The sequence below is a fragment of the Oncorhynchus mykiss genome, chromosome 26, assembly GCF_013265735.2.
Source record: "Oncorhynchus mykiss isolate Arlee chromosome 26, USDA_OmykA_1.1, whole genome shotgun sequence".
NCBI classification, from domain to species: Eukaryota; Metazoa; Chordata; class Actinopteri; order Salmoniformes; family Salmonidae; genus Oncorhynchus; species Oncorhynchus mykiss.
Window position 1 is genome coordinate 22,014,725 of NC_048590.1, and position 15,845 is coordinate 22,030,569.

Here is a 15,845-nt window from a genome sequence, read left to right on the forward strand (position 1 = left end):
GTAGCAGTCAACCGCTGCCCATCTACACTGCAAGGTAAGGCATGCTGGAGGGAGAACTCCAATCTGGAGTAAACCCACACACCCTTCACTCGCAAACACACACTCTTAGAAAAAAAGGTGCTCTCTAGAACCTAAACGGGTTCTTCAGCTGTCCCCATTGGAGAACCCTTTTTGGTCCCACGTAGAACCATTTTGGGTTCCATGTAAAAACCCTTTCCACAGAGGAACCCGAAAGAGTTCTAAATGGAACCAAAAAGGTTTCTACTTGGAACAAAAAAAGGTTTCTCCTATGGGGATAACCGAAGAACCCTTTTCGGACCCTGTTTCCTAAGAGTGTAAAGACAAGGAGAGAGATGAGAATGAGAGAGTGAAGCACTGCTAGATCTGCAGGAATGGTCCTTTTACAGGAATCGATGCTGTGGCAAATCCAGAACAAGCAGCAGCCACTCTTCAAACTGTCTGTTCTATGATCCTCTTCCTTCCTGTCTCTATAGCTGAGATTCCTGAGATTTGATGTCCTCGTGCAACAGATGGCTCGAAACAAAAATGTTTCTACATCCACTATTAACAGGTCTCTCTGTCCAACAGGTGCTCTTCCTCATACTCCTCCTGATTCTTCTCTTCCCCACACTCTCTTTTCTATTCTTGCTGTTTTTGCTGTCTTTACTCTCTCCAACTCTTTCTTCTCCTGCCCTCTCCCACTGTACAATATCCCCATCCGGGTCTCTCCCACTCTCTCTTTCTCCGTCTCTCTCTCTTCCTCTCTCCCTCCGTCCCTGACCGTAGGACCATAAATTAGCACCAGTCTTTGACAGGGACATGTCCTCTGACCCAGAGAGCCGGGCTGAGCTGTGGCTCCCACCGCCCCCAAAATCACTCAAGTACAACCCACACCAATATCAACACCAAAGCTATCAGAATGACAAACACATGTTAGACTACATTAGAAAGAATGTCAAAATACTGTATCTTGCCTCTTTGATTCCCACCCACTCTCTTCCCCCTTCTCTTTAACTGTGTACATACTGCCCCCCACCCCACCCTTCTTGCTTTCATTCAGTCGTCGTTGCTGCTGAGTGTTGTAGCCGTGTGACGACTCCCAGTCCAGCCAACAGCCTCTTTATCACTGCAAACTGGGCCATAAACATTTCCGCCCCATAAACACACGTTACAATCCCTCCACAAAGTGAGGGGTTCTTATCTATTAGAGACTAATACAAGTTAAGTGGCTGGTTTTGAGTCCAGGCTAAGTTTTTTTTAAATACCATAACTGGAGGACATTTATATCAGGTCTGGAATAGTGAGAGGGGTTTTATTTTAAAAGCAGGGGTTTGTGGGAATGTGGTCAGAGTGGATTTAATCAGAAGAGTTTCAGAGGATTCCCTCACTTCCACAGAGTTGGAGTATACATTTTTAAAACTGTGCTGGAGCAAGCATAGCTCTGTGATTTTGGTTTGACCACAACCCTTTCTCTGAGACCCTATATAGGGCTGGGCCCGTAAACAGTTCCCTTGACCGCATGAGTCAGAGGCGAGGGAATGTGTGTCTCGCTGTGACCGTACACTCTGGTTTTGGGACTCTAGTTGATCTGGGAGCCCTTCATTAGTAGTTTGCTTAGCCAGAGCACCTGGTCTATAGCACTATAAACCAACAGACATTTGTGTAAAAAAAAAATATTTTGAAACTGACCATTCAGAAGCAAACATGTGGGAGAAGAGAGACCTATTTAGCTAACTATGGGTCCAATTTAAAGCTTTGAAACCAAGCCAGCGTGAGATGTTCCAAACTTCAAACGGTCTGAGAAAAGAAATGCTCAACTCATACGAAGTAGAGCACATCAGAAAAAAAGATTTGTAACTCGAGACCTGCACTCAATATATTTTCCTCAAACAAAACTCACCAGAATTAGGACTTCCCCCTTATGACTCGTCAAAGGAATGTCCATTGAGGATGTTCAACTGCCTGTGCAGCGGAAGCGAAACGGTGGGATGGGTTTTGCTGATTCATAACTCGTTACATTTCAGTTATCATCCTCAGAAGGAAGGGAACCTCACAGCTGTGATAAAGACCAGGCAGGGGTTAGAGGTCAGCAGTGAGTTATAACAGGACAGCCTGCTCTGCCTGCCAGGCAGCAAGGAACAGCAAACATGGGTAGGCTCAGAGGCTCTCCAACTCCAACTACCAAAGTCGAAGGGCTCAATTCAATCAGATCTATTTAAGCCCGTATCCGTATCCCGGTTGTTCTGACGGTGTCGGAAGTCGAACTGTGTTAGAGCTGTCAAATCCACAAGTGCCTCCTGGCGGCAGGGTAGCCTAGTGGTTAGAGTGTTGGACTAGTAACCGAAAGGTTGCAAGTTCAAATCCCTGAGCTGACAAGGTACAAATCTGTCATTCTGCCCCTGAACAGGCAGTTAACCCACTGTTCCTAGGCTGTCATTGAAAATAAGAATTTGTTCTTAAATGACTTGCCTAGTTAAATAAAGGTAAAATAAATAAAATACCTAAAGAAGACATTGCCACACAGTGAGACATTAACAGAAATCCCATGCAGCCTTGTTTACGAGTTGGAACACTGGAATGTGAGATGCAATCCACGCCTCCATTATGATGATAAAACTCCTCATTATTTTGTTTAATGATTTTTCAATTTGAGCGTCATTATTTCTACCCTTTCTCTTTCTGTATTTCTAACGTAGGGGTTCCCAAACTTTTTTGGCCCACTACCCCATTTTGATATCTGAAAATTCTCACGAGCCCAACCATGTGAAAAAAAATATGTAATTAACAGCTATGGGGCTATGTCAGTCATTTGAAAAACATTCTAACACAGTATTTCTGATTGGCTTCTCAACTCACCATTACATATTTTTCATGCGGGGCTATGACAGTCAATTGCAAATTAGACAGACATAATTTATGTATCTTCTCTCACCACCACTAATGAAATGGGTGTGCTTAATGCATATCACGTCGGAGCTTCTCAAAGTCAGGGGGCGTGGTTGACACTGCGCATCTCATCTCTGCTGTCAAATCAAACTTGGATCGATATTTGGTTTTAATGCAGACGAGAGCACTGAATACATCTTCACACAGATGCACTACATTACTAAAAGCATGTGGACAGCAACTCGTCAAACATCTCATTCCAAAACCATTGGCAATAATACGGAGTTGGTCCACCCTTTGCTGCTATAACAACCTCCACTCTTCTGGAAAGGCTTTCCACTAGATGTTGTAACATTGCTGTGGGGACTTGCTTCCATTCAGTCACAAGAGCATTAGTGAGGTCAGGCACTGATGTGATGTAGGGTGATTAGGCCTGGCTCGCAGTCTGTGTTCCAATTCATCCCAAAGGTGTTCAATGGTGTTGAGGTCGGGGCTCTGTGCAGGCCAATCAAGTTCTTCCACACCGATCTTGACAAACCATTTCTGTAGTGACCTCGTTTTGTGCACAGGGGGCATTGTCATGCTGAAACAGGAAAGGGCCTTCTCCAAACTGTGTCCACAAAGTTGGAAGCACAGAATCGTCTAGAAAGTAATTTATGCTGTAGCATTAAGATTTCCCCTCACTGGAACTAACTAAGGGGCCTAGCCCGAACCATGAAAAACAGCCCCAGACCATTATTCCTCCTCGCCGATGCTCGATGCTCCTCGCCGATATATTTTGGTAAATATGTTTTTTCAGAATATTGGAAAATCACCCGTGACCCCATTTTCATATCAGGTGACCCCACATGGGTCCCCTAGTTTGGGAACCGCTTTTGTAACTTCGAGTGGGGCTTTGTGACAATGATGCAAGAGCAGCGGCTCACCAATTTGACTGCTCCAATGCAGTTCCACTTCTGACACCGCCAAAACATCTGCTATGCGGGTGTCTACTATCGCCGGTTAACACTTGATCTGATTGATCTGCAACATCGAGAGCATCCTGACCGGTTACATCACTGCCTGGTACGGCAATTGCTCGGCCTCTGACCCTAAGGCACTTCAGAGGGTAGTGCGTATGGCCTAATACATCACTGGGGCAAAGCTGCCTGCCATCCAGGACCTCTACACCAGGCGGTGTCAGAGGAAAAAATTGTCAAAGACCCCAGCCACCCCAGTCATAGACTGTTCTCTCTACTACTGCATGGCAAGCGGTACCGGAGCGCCAAGTCTAGGATAAAAGGGCTTCTCAACAGTTTTTACCCCCAAGCCAAAACACTTCTGAACAGGTGGTTACCCGGACTATTTGCATCCCCCAACCAACCCCTCTTTTATGCTGCTGCTACTCTCTGTTCATAATATATGCATACTCACTTTAACCATACCTACATGTACATACTACCTCAATAAGCCTGACTAACCGGTGTCTGTATATAGCCTTGCTACTCTTATTTTCAAATATATTTTTACTGTTGTTTAATTTCTTTACTTACCCACACACACACACACACACACACACACACACACACACACACACACCTTTTTTTCCCCGCACTATTGGTTAGAGCCTGTAAGTAAGCATTTCACTGTAAGGTCTACTACACCTGTTGTATTCGGTGCACATGACAAATACATTTTGATTTGATTTGAATCTAGGCTAAAGACATCATAGACTAGCTAGCCATTCCCTATTTAAAGTGCTAGCTGTGGTGTTGCCATGGCAATCGATGAACAATGGGTGACAGACATAGCAATTGAGAATCTGTCATTTACAGCCAGACACAGAAATTGGTTAGTACACTCTGAGCCCTGGTCTAATACGTCCATCGCCAATGGAAACCCTAGTCACACAGAGTAAAAAACTGTCAGTCTTCTTTACCTCAAAATAACATTTCTGAAGCTTGTTTCTATGGTTACACATCTATAACTCAGTGTGTGTCTCGTCATCTATGGCATGGGGCCTAACTCATCTGGACCCACACAGTTCATTCTAGTTCCCCTCTGTCTGACACTGCACAACAATAGGAAGAGTCGTGTTCCATGTGGACCTACACTCTTAGGAAAAATCTAGAACCTAAAAGGGTTCTTCGGCTGTCCCCATAGGAGAACCCTTTGAAGAACCCTTTTTGGTTCCAGGTAGAACCCTTTCCACAGATAGTTCTACATGGAACCCAAAAGGGTTCTGTTCTACCTGGAACCAAAAAGGGTTATCCGATGGGGAAAGTCGAAGAACCCTTTTGGAACCTTTTTTACTAAAGAGTGTAGGTGTCGTGGCTGCAGTGGGATCTGGGTTTACCATGTATAATACACTGCATTCCTGAACCATGACTCATTAACATCCTGTCCTCATGCACAGAAACTTAGACCCACACATATGCCTTTAAAAATACATCTCATGCATCACACACACACACCTGACACCTACGCACATGCACGCACACACACACAAGTGCGCACATAAATCACACCCTATTACTGCAGACGATGACATGAGATTTGGTCACCAATGTTGACATTCTAACCCCATCGCTAAACTGTTGGGGTGGGAAGTGTGAAATGTTAATTTCACATTTTCCCTCAAACCTCAGCCCCCACAAAGATGCTCTAGTCACACCACATTCAGGGACAAGATCAGAGAGAAGATGACTTGAAGGAGAGGAAATGGACACTGGACAGCCATACAAAATGAATAAAAGCAGAATCACAAAGCTCCATGAAATTCCAAAGCACAAACATTACTGGATGGAGGTCATTTGGAAGACTTTTTAAACAAACACAAACGAACACTCATCCCACATGCAAACACATGAACCCACAAATAAACAAATACCAAAGAATGACTCACAGACCGAGGTCGCAGGTCTGTAAGTACTAACAGGAGTCCCTATGACAGTCGCCCACATTAAAAGTCTCATTGATGTGATCAAAGAGCAAACTGGAGCTGAACTGGAGCAGAATCGCAGCTAGATTCACTGGCAGCAGAATATAAACTAGATCTAATTAAAAGAGTACAACTGCAGTCAGAGGAATGTGTGTGGGATTTTTTTACAGACTTGGAAGTGGGATGAGGATGAGGTGAGACGTAATTGCATTGCAATGGGCTTTGGACACCTTAAAAGTGCTACTGTACATGACTACAATCCCTTACAATCGATTCATATTGTCTACTCGTTTAGAGGATTGGTTACCACACACCTATACATGTCTGCATAAACAAATGCACACATACAATGTACACAACACGACACACATATTGAACATATTTTGAAGGCTTCACTGATATATAATAACTATTTGAGGTACATACAGTATATTTGTCCTATTTCACAGATGGGCAAGAATGTATTATACAGGTGTGATTTGGAAATGTGTATTTTGCGTATCCCAACTCCCCACGAGACACCCTTGGAGAGTGGGGTCACAATCAGCCAGACCCTGGAGCAATTAAGGCTATGTGGCTTGCTCCGGGGAACAGCGGCAGATTTTATACCTTGTCAGCTCGGGGGATTCAAAGTAGCGATCTTTCGGTTACTGGCCCAATACTCTAACCGCTAGGTTACCTGTCGCCTGTGTTGTGGCGATGATGTGCTGTGTTCGGCATAGTGGCCTTGCTCTGTCTCAGAGTTGTCTCTACCTGTGTATTGCTGACTGAGTGTCCAGAGTCTAGAGCGGCTCTGCACTATTAAATAGCCATCATTTATTCAGCAGCCAGCCCAGAGCCCAGGCAGGCCAGGAAGTGATGGAGGGCTGGAGAGATACTATTTGACTGCCTGTTTCACTGCCTGCTCTCTGCAGCTTGGTGCGTGTATACAGTATATCTTTCAGCCCTGTGTTACAGCTCCTAAGCTAAGAGTAGATCACATCTGACTGCAGGGTACGAGCTTCAAAGCGTGAAACAAATGAATTAATTTTGATGGCCAATTTCTGCATACTCTTTACAGTTAGGGTTAAGGTTAGGTATTAACTCTGAATGGTTAAGGTAAGGGTTAAGGTTTGGGATAGACTAAAATCTCAAAAACAACTTTCTACGGCTGGATTCAAACTTGAAACCTTTTGAATCGGAGGCAATCTGCCTCCGATTCCAAAGGTTACAAATTTGAATCTAGCAATAGAAAGTTGTTTCTAGTTGTATGCCTTATCCAAATGACCTATCAAAACCAAAACCTACTTGAAGGTAACAGAGCTTCACTGTTGCTCCTAGAGGCCAGTTTCCACGTCCTGACGTCCTCAGCCAGGGATGGATGTCGAATACTGACCTGGCAGGTTAATGCCGCAGTACAAACCCCAATTTATCTCTCCCCATTAGTGGGGTCAAACTGTCTGGGATTAGGGGCTAGAGAGGGAGGAGCATGTCACCCATATAAACTCCAACAGAAACACACATAAAGTTAGTTGTAAAGGCCATCTGGTCTGTTGATAGGTTGCTTCCTTGTTGGAGCAGAGCGACACAAGGCTCAGATCTGTCCGTAACCCCCCTTACAGGCATCTCCTACAAGCACTAAAATGACCCAGCAGGATTAGGACGTTTTATTGAACGAAGCTGGGGGTGTAGGGAGAAGACACCAGTCACAGTAGGTTCAAAGATCTTTTGTCAGGAGATGTAAAAGAAACACCCCAATATATCCACTATCCCCCTTTTAGTCAGTCATTTTCTGCTCTCTTCTACCATCAACTCAATCCCTCTCCTTGTCCACTTGTACCTCTCCTCTATTCTTCCCCATCCTCCTCCTCCCTCTCTGCTGTCACTACTGGGGCTACAGTGGTTAGAGCAGATTCTGAGTGACAGAGTGAATCCTGCATGTCCTCTCCTCCTCAGTGGAGCTGCTCTTCTCTGCAGGGCCCGTCAGCTCAGTGAGGAGTCCTGCTGTTTCAGTCAGAGGAAAACACTAACAATCAGTCCACCACGCCCTCCCATCTGTCCCCCTGCCTCTCAGCTCCCCTTCCCTTAATCATACCTGTCCCCCAAACAGCATTTCTTTTTTCATTATTTTCCAACAGTATTGATAAGGTCTCCAGCACAATAAGGAATAATTTGTTATATTCCAATTTCAGCTTACACGGTTTAATTAAAATCGGAAATGGACCACCTCACATGCTGTTAGGAACGATTAAATAAAAGCCCCAACTCACTCCATGGAGCAGACAATATTATTAGTCATGGGATGACTTTACCTCCCAGGATGGGTTTCTTCGCTCTCAGTGTGAAGTGTGCCCATGAACACATCAGCCAAGTGGATGAGCTGTCCATTATTTACACACAACTTAAAGGTTAACTCAATCAATTGCCTCGGCAGACAGGTGTTGAGGAGAGCAAGAGAGAGCGAGAGATAGAGGCTCTCAGTTAGTTCGTTTAACTAGAGGCAAGTGTCAGGGAATAAGGAACAAAATCCAATGGGATGGTAAATACTGTGCCTGGAACATCAAGCAGGCTACGTTTTGCCGCTAAGTGCAATAAGCCCAACCCCTCACCACAGGATTGAGTCCACACTAGTGCTATAACACAGTGGGGTGGGGTAAAAGACAATCACTAACGCTGGGGTGGGGACAGATCCTCAGTCCAGTTAGTAGTAGGTGTTAAGTTGCAGTAAAAGGATACATGCTGTAGAGTATGGATTAAGGCACCTTCCCTTTATTGATCTGACTGTACTTTGTTTAGGCATGAATCACAGCTTTCTGCCAGACAAAGATGGCTGGCGCTGTGCAGAGCAACTGTGCAGAGCTTGTGTAACTTGTTCTTACTTTTCATCAAATAGAGGGTCCTATTTCTGACAGGGGGCCCGCCCCTATTAGCCGGGCATCATGGGTAAGTGGTGGCGGCTGTAAGGCAGAAGTAATTGAGCATTAAAGCTCTCTAAATCTGTCTGCACATGGGCGGACGGAGAGAAACTACAGGATCAGACATTATGATAGGCTCTCCCAGAAGGAGAGGTTTTACTTTGACGCCAACTGCCAAAAGAGGGAAACCGAATACCTCCAGGAATCTCAACAGAGGCTAACCAACGTTACTGTCTAAGACTTTAAATGATAACTCACATGTTGTCCCAGTTGGTGGCGGGATGTGTTGGCAGTCCCCCACATCCCAACAAAGCCCATTCAGTCAGTGCGGTCAGACTACCTGTGGGTATTTCTGTGTAACTGGCTTTGAGATCAACTAGTCCTGCACAGCAATCTGAGGAGGCTTCAGAGACCTTCATGTGATTGCACCTATAGGAACATAGTCCTCCCTCATATCACTATGAAAGGCAGAACTGACAGCAGACCAAAATAAATCCTTCTCATGGTCTTCTCATCAACACATACAGAGGAAACAGGACAACAATAAAATATGGCATACCAGCATTTATGAGCTCGTATTATAGCAACTGTTTTTGGCTACGTTGACACCAAATTTTGTCTGGTCAAGGCTGATGGCAGTCTTGGCCTCCACCAATGAAAAGTTAAGGAAAGGAAATTCAATTTCAATAAATTATCCAGAAACGCAGATTGCCTAAGACTTGTTTTTATTTACTTCAGTGCTTTTATTAACCTATTACAGACATGCACCTACATTTGGTTTGCATGACACACTTGTGTCTTTAATACACACCAAACACACTCATAAATACACAGCGCCCAATGGAATCTGGGCTGCATTACATTAGGGAGAGCAGAGCTAGGTTCTTTAATGTAGCCGAGGCCTGGTCCTCCTCACCATTCGTTCCACTGACAGACCAAACCAGGGCCGATGTCGGCACTCTGTGGGCGTAAATAGGGGCCTCTTTCTCTAATAACGAAGCACATAGCATGCCACAGTCCCTCTCAACCTAAAGCCACAAACAGCTGCTTCTGGTGCATCTGGCCGACTGCTTAGAGAGGCACAGATCGCCCAATTATGTCAGTCTGTTTGTCCCACCCAAAAGGCTACAGGGTGACTTACGGCCACTCCCTGGAGAGAGGGCAGTCAAACTTGTTTCCAGGTTGGAAGGAGAGGGAAGGAAATAGGGGGTTTGTCAGTGGTGGTCAGTCAATTCCCCAACTCTGTTGTCTGCTCCACCCACATCTCCTTCTTGTGGTCTCCGGACAACAACATAACAATCTCTGAAAACAACGTTAAAGTCACACACACTCGGGTTTAAGAAGCTAGAATTAAACAGAAGGCTGCTTTAATGGCAACAACCACAGCAAGATTGCCCAATAGTGATGCCCCATTGACAGACAAGACCAAAGGCATTCCATGCCTTGCTCAAATGTAACATTACTGCCAAACAGTAATAACAACGTCTTATATAAAGCTAAAGTCTGAGATTCTGTCAGCTTAGCTGTTGGCTTCACATGGAAAGACTTGCAGGCAGTACCGAGTTCACATCAACAGCCACTGAATCAGAGCTTTTTGTAAACTGTTGTGATGCTCTATTTTTTTAATGCTTAAACTCAGAAAGGAGCAATATTTCAACAATCTACTAGTCTCTGTAACAGCTGATGTTATGCCATCAAAACGTTCACAGGAGCCATGTGCCCCTGAGGCCATATTCATGGCAAGCAAGGTCCTTCTTCCACTTAGTTCCAGTGAAATATGCAGTCTGCGAGGGTGTCTTGGAGGATTTGATATGCAAGAAAAAAACATATTTCCAATTCACACATGCGTATAATACACACTAGATGTCGACCGATTATGATTTTTCAACACTGATGCCGATACCGATTATTGGAGGACCAAAAAAAAGCCGATACCGATTAAACGGCCGATTTTTTAAAATAGATTTGTAATAATGACAATTACAACAATACTGAATGAACACTTATTTTAACTAAATATTTAAAAAAATAAAAATACATTTAGCCTCAAATAAATAATGAAACAGGTTCAATTTGGTTTAAATAATGCAAAAACAAAGTGTTGGAGAAGTAAAAGTGCAATATGTGCCATGTAAAAAAGCTAACGTTTCAGTTCCTTCCTTCAGTCCCTGGACGGACTGGACAGCCAAAAACAAATGACACAAACCAACCCTAACTGTCTCAAGATCTTAAGTAAAATGGTGATGGACGCTGGTTATTGATACATGATCCTCGACATACAAGATAAGATCTAAACCTGTGTGATGGTGCCATACTGAACACTATGCAGACCTCTGGGTATCAGTCATATTATCCGTTATCACAGTGGTGAGTCCCGAGTGAGCTCTGCAGAAGGCTGACAATTCAATTGAGAGATTAGGACACCAACAAGCAAACAAGAATGGTCTCTTATCTCTTAACCTTTTCAAGTGTGAGTCCCAAATATCTCTCCCCAGCGTGAGTTTCTTTATGCGTGAGATGTCAGAATGCACTCACTGTTCCAAAATGTGATTGTTACGCAACAGGAAAGACCGTGCTGCCCTCAGGCTTTACTGAGCAGGACAAACTTCTCTCTTCGAAGAGAGTCCAAGCACTTCCCCAGTGTTTCCCCAAATCAAGTATGCAGACATTTGCGCAGTCTTGCACAAATGTTCCCCCCCTGGCACATTTTCTGGCTGGGGCTCGCATTGTCTTTATTGTTGTTTTCCTTACAAATAATAACTTTGGACATGTGTGTGTTCCTATCAAAGTAAGTGCCTTATTTTCTGTATATCATGTTGTTGTTTCTACTGTAGCATACCGTATGTATGGAGCATAATGTATTTACTGTTTTATTCACATGTTTTCAAAGACTGGTGACAAATCATGCATTTCAATTCTTGCATAGATTGTAATGAACACATATGATGTGTGTAAAAAATACTTTTTTGAACATTGTATGGGTTAAGAACAGCTAATGTTAAGCTATTTGCCAACTAAGTGTGACGCCATGTTTGTTGACATTATACTCCTTCCAGTTCTCTGCTGCCAATGACTGGAACGAACTACGAAAATCTCTGAAACTGGAAACACTTATCTTCTTCACTAGCTTTAAGCACCAGCAGTCAGAGCAGCTCACAGATTACTGCACCTGTACATAGCCCATCTATAATTTAGCCCAAACAACTACCTCTTTCCCTACTGTATTTATTTTATTTATTTATTTTGCTCCTTTGCACCCCATTATTTTTATTTCTACTTTGCACATTCTCCCACTGCAAATCTACCATTCCAGTGTTTTACTTGCTATATTGTATTTACTTTGCCACCATGGCCTTTTTTTTGCCTTTACCTCCCTTCTCCTCACCTCATTTGCTCAAGTCGTATATAGACTTGTTTCTACTGTATTATTGACTGTATGTTTGTTTTACTCCATGTGTAACTCTGTGTTGTTGTATGTGTCGAACTGCTTTGCTTTATCTTGGCCAGGTCGCAATTGTAAATGAGAACTTGTTCTCAACTTGCCTACCTGGTTAAATAAAGGTGAAATAAAATAAAAAATAAATACAATGCTTTCTGGGAGTCACGTAAACGTCTGTCAGACCAAAGATGTTATAACAAAATGAGGTGAAGGGATAGTTCGCTCATTTTCCGTGTAAACTTCCGGAAGTGAATGAAGGGAAGTGAATGATGGTAGACGACACACCCCCTTCAACATGCATACTGCAAACAGACCAAACTCATCTTGTCTCCTCTTCCTATCTTTGTTTGGAGCGGAAAAACAAATATGGCGGCGTGCACAAACAACCCATCGTCGGATCACCTCCAATTTTTTGGAACGTTTTTTACTAAATTATTTCGATCAATGGTGAGCTCACCTGTGATGTGACGAATTGCAAAATAGTAATTGCTATTAGCTCATTCATATTATGGTTTCTGTCAGCCCGAGCATCAGCGCTAGGTTTGGATGATTGTGTTATGCTGTCGATACTTCTGTGAATGTCTGAACATTGCATCCAAAAATAAACGGGTCACATTCAGGACATAACGTTGTAAGGACTGTGTTTATGCTAAATGTTTCTGTGAGAAAACAGTGTGGCCAGCTCAAACGCTGACTGGACGTTCTAAATAACTGTTCTAATCGGTTTGAGCGTACGCTGCAGGGACCACTGCAGGGACCACTGTAGGGACCACTGCAGGGACCACTGTAGAATGATCACACCTGTGTGTTGGTACTTGTCAAAGCGTTAATGAGCTTCTGGATCAGTCATTAAGCCAAGCCTCAGACTGTAAAACCCATCCTAAGACTGATGACATGAAGACAATAAGCATGGTCATGGGGCTGGCTGAGATAGCACTGCAATAGGAGCTTCTATACATTATTCCGTCATAGGGTCTCTGTCCCTGACCATGAATTTACCAGCGCAGAGCTGATAGAAGAAATGGCTCCTTAAACATGTATTAACAGTCATTACTTATTGCACCCAGTGCCACAGAGGTCTACTGATGTCAGCTCTGATTGGTCACTTGTTTTTCTTCTGGACACGTCTTCCAGTCGGGAATAAATAACAATATGTATAGATCTCCTGTTGACAGCAACTTGACTTCAAAGCCCAAAGGCATGTCAGTCAAATAACTGGATTAGAGAGAGAGAGGGTAGGGGGGAGAGAGAGAGCGAGTGATAGAGAGAGCAAAGGGAATGGAGAAGGGGGTTTGAGGGGAGAGCAAACACCAGGAGAGAGTAAAGAGCTGGGTGTGGAGGAATGGAATGTATTTAGCGAGAATGATTGTAGGTACACTGTCAATTTGGCATGCAGGCTACATACCAATTGCTCTTTATTGCACCGAAATAAACACAGTACAGCCTCCAGTATTTATCCTGGACATTCACTAAAAGAGTAGCCGAGCTACACTTAACCACTACTACTCTATGAGCCATTGTTATAGTCTGACATTGTTTATGTAAGTGTTGAGATGTGTGGAGAGGTATTGGAGGATGTTGATATTCCACACAGGAACTTAGACAAAGGAGAGGTATTTTCAAAGCCAAAAGCACAGTCTACTCTACATTAAGCGAAGAGTCTTTGGGTTTTCAGAAAAGCGGTACATCAATCCTGTGTAGTTATTGTTATTACTCACACACACACACACAGATTCAGAATATCAGTTCACAGACCCACAGTCTGATGCATGTGGCACGCAAGCAGATGGGTATCTGCCTTCCTAAAAAGGGGGTGTTGCCATGACAACCACACGTGGTGGCGTTGTACATCTGTATGTGTGCATGTGTGCGTGTGTGCGTGTGTTTGTGTGTGTGTGTGTGTGTGTGAGTGAGTGAGTGAGTGAGTGAGTGAGTGAGTGAGTGAGTGAGTGAGTGAGTGAGTGAGTGAGTGAGTGAGTGAGAGAAGAAACCCACTAGAGATGGGAATTATCTCAGTATTTGGGTCTGTCTGTTTAGCTGCCCCATGCATCAGGGAGCCATTAAGTAGCTTACTAAAGCAAGCCCAGTTAGTGTTAGGACATTCATTCAGGGGGTTATGTGCCTGAATGTGGGGAGTAAGGTTGTAACGAAAAGATCAGCTGGACTCATCCCCATCATCCTCATTCTTGTCATCTTCATCAACAGTCCTCCAGTAGGTAGGCAGACTATAGTATGCTAAACAGGGACATCACTGGGGTGGACTACAGCCAGAGTGGCCAGGGTTTCAGTGAGCATGTCTCACTTAGCCCCAAGCCTGGTTAGTCAAGACAGGAGCATTGAGAAAAGAAGCGGAATAAAGGGGAGAAAGAGAGAAATCATGACATCTGTGGGCGACAAGAGGCCTCAAGATTATTTTGAAAAAAGGTGGAGGTGGAGAAAGGGGAACATGGTGAGAGTTATTGGGCCGGCTGTACTGTAAATCCATTTTCACTTTTCCGCAAGATTTTCTTTAAATGCTCTCTATTGTAACTATTTTTAAAACGGAAACCAATATGCGAAGATGACAACCTACCATTATAATTTAGAGTGGTGGGATTTATGGTGGAAGAATATTTTCTGTGGCCTTGGAGTTGCTATTACAAGTGTGGAAAATGTGAGAGTGACCTGGGCTTAACAAAATGTGTCTGGCCTCACGTTAACACTGTTTTGAAGTGGGAGGCCAAGGGTGTTTTTTTAAGATGGGTGTAAAGGCAGATGGCCCAGACCCAGACCCAGCCTGGAGGAAAAAAATATGTTATGTTTTTAAAAACCTGAAGGCTATATCCATGCAATCAAAACCGCTTGGTATGTTTGGGAAGGGGAAAAGAAATGAAAGGGAGAGGAAGAGGGATACATGGAGATAGAAAGAGGAATGGAGTTCACTTGAAAACAAACCATAATAAACATGTCCCATTGATTCAATGTCACTTTCACAGTACTATGGAAAATATAACAACAAAAAACAAGTAATGCAGTACCCTAAAATAAGATTATACAGCATAGTAGGCTACAGAGCTGGCATCATCTTCTGGGAAACACCCATTCCTTACAAACAAACAAAATTAAAAAGAAGGGAAAAGATGTCATGTAACAATGGAATTTCCAACAAAGTAGGCCTACACAAAAAATATATATATATATTTAGAAAAAGATCAAGCAGAGATTTCCAGTCCTGTAGAACGAATTAACTCCCATGCTGATGTTAACACTGTAGCGCTAGTTCTTTGACAACAATGACGGCACAAAACTTTCAGCAGATGGATTCGCCAAGAAGGATACCTCTGAATGTAAAAAACGTGTCACTCCACAAACTTGTTATTCTGTGTCATTCAACGGTCTCATTCAACAGTCCTCTAAAATTGTCGTAGCAAATACTGTAGTGTAGCATGATTGTTTCTTCAATAAGAGGTACAGTATCAATCAAACTTCTGAACTTCGCACTTTGTTGTGAGATTGTAACACACGCGCCTCGTTATTAACGAGTTATAAGTGCTTCAATGCAGTTCATAAGCAAAGCCATTTCACAGTGGAAATGTCGGTCAACTCAAACAGAGAATAATTCACTCCTGACAGCTACAATACTACCAGCGAGCTAGGTGCAGTGACGAAAAAATAATTCCATTATATTAACTTCATGGTGTGGTAATTCTGTAGAAAAAGCGAGCAA

The 15,845-nt window shown here is 43.4% G+C and overlaps 1 protein-coding gene across 1 annotated transcript in view; it reads right to left on the bottom strand.

The window, feature by feature from the left end:
* Positions 1-15,845, bottom strand: part of LOC110506389 (coiled-coil domain-containing protein 102A) — a 75,868-nt gene that overhangs the window by 59,349 nt on the left and 674 nt on the right. The gene's annotated exons all lie outside the window — the stretch shown is intronic.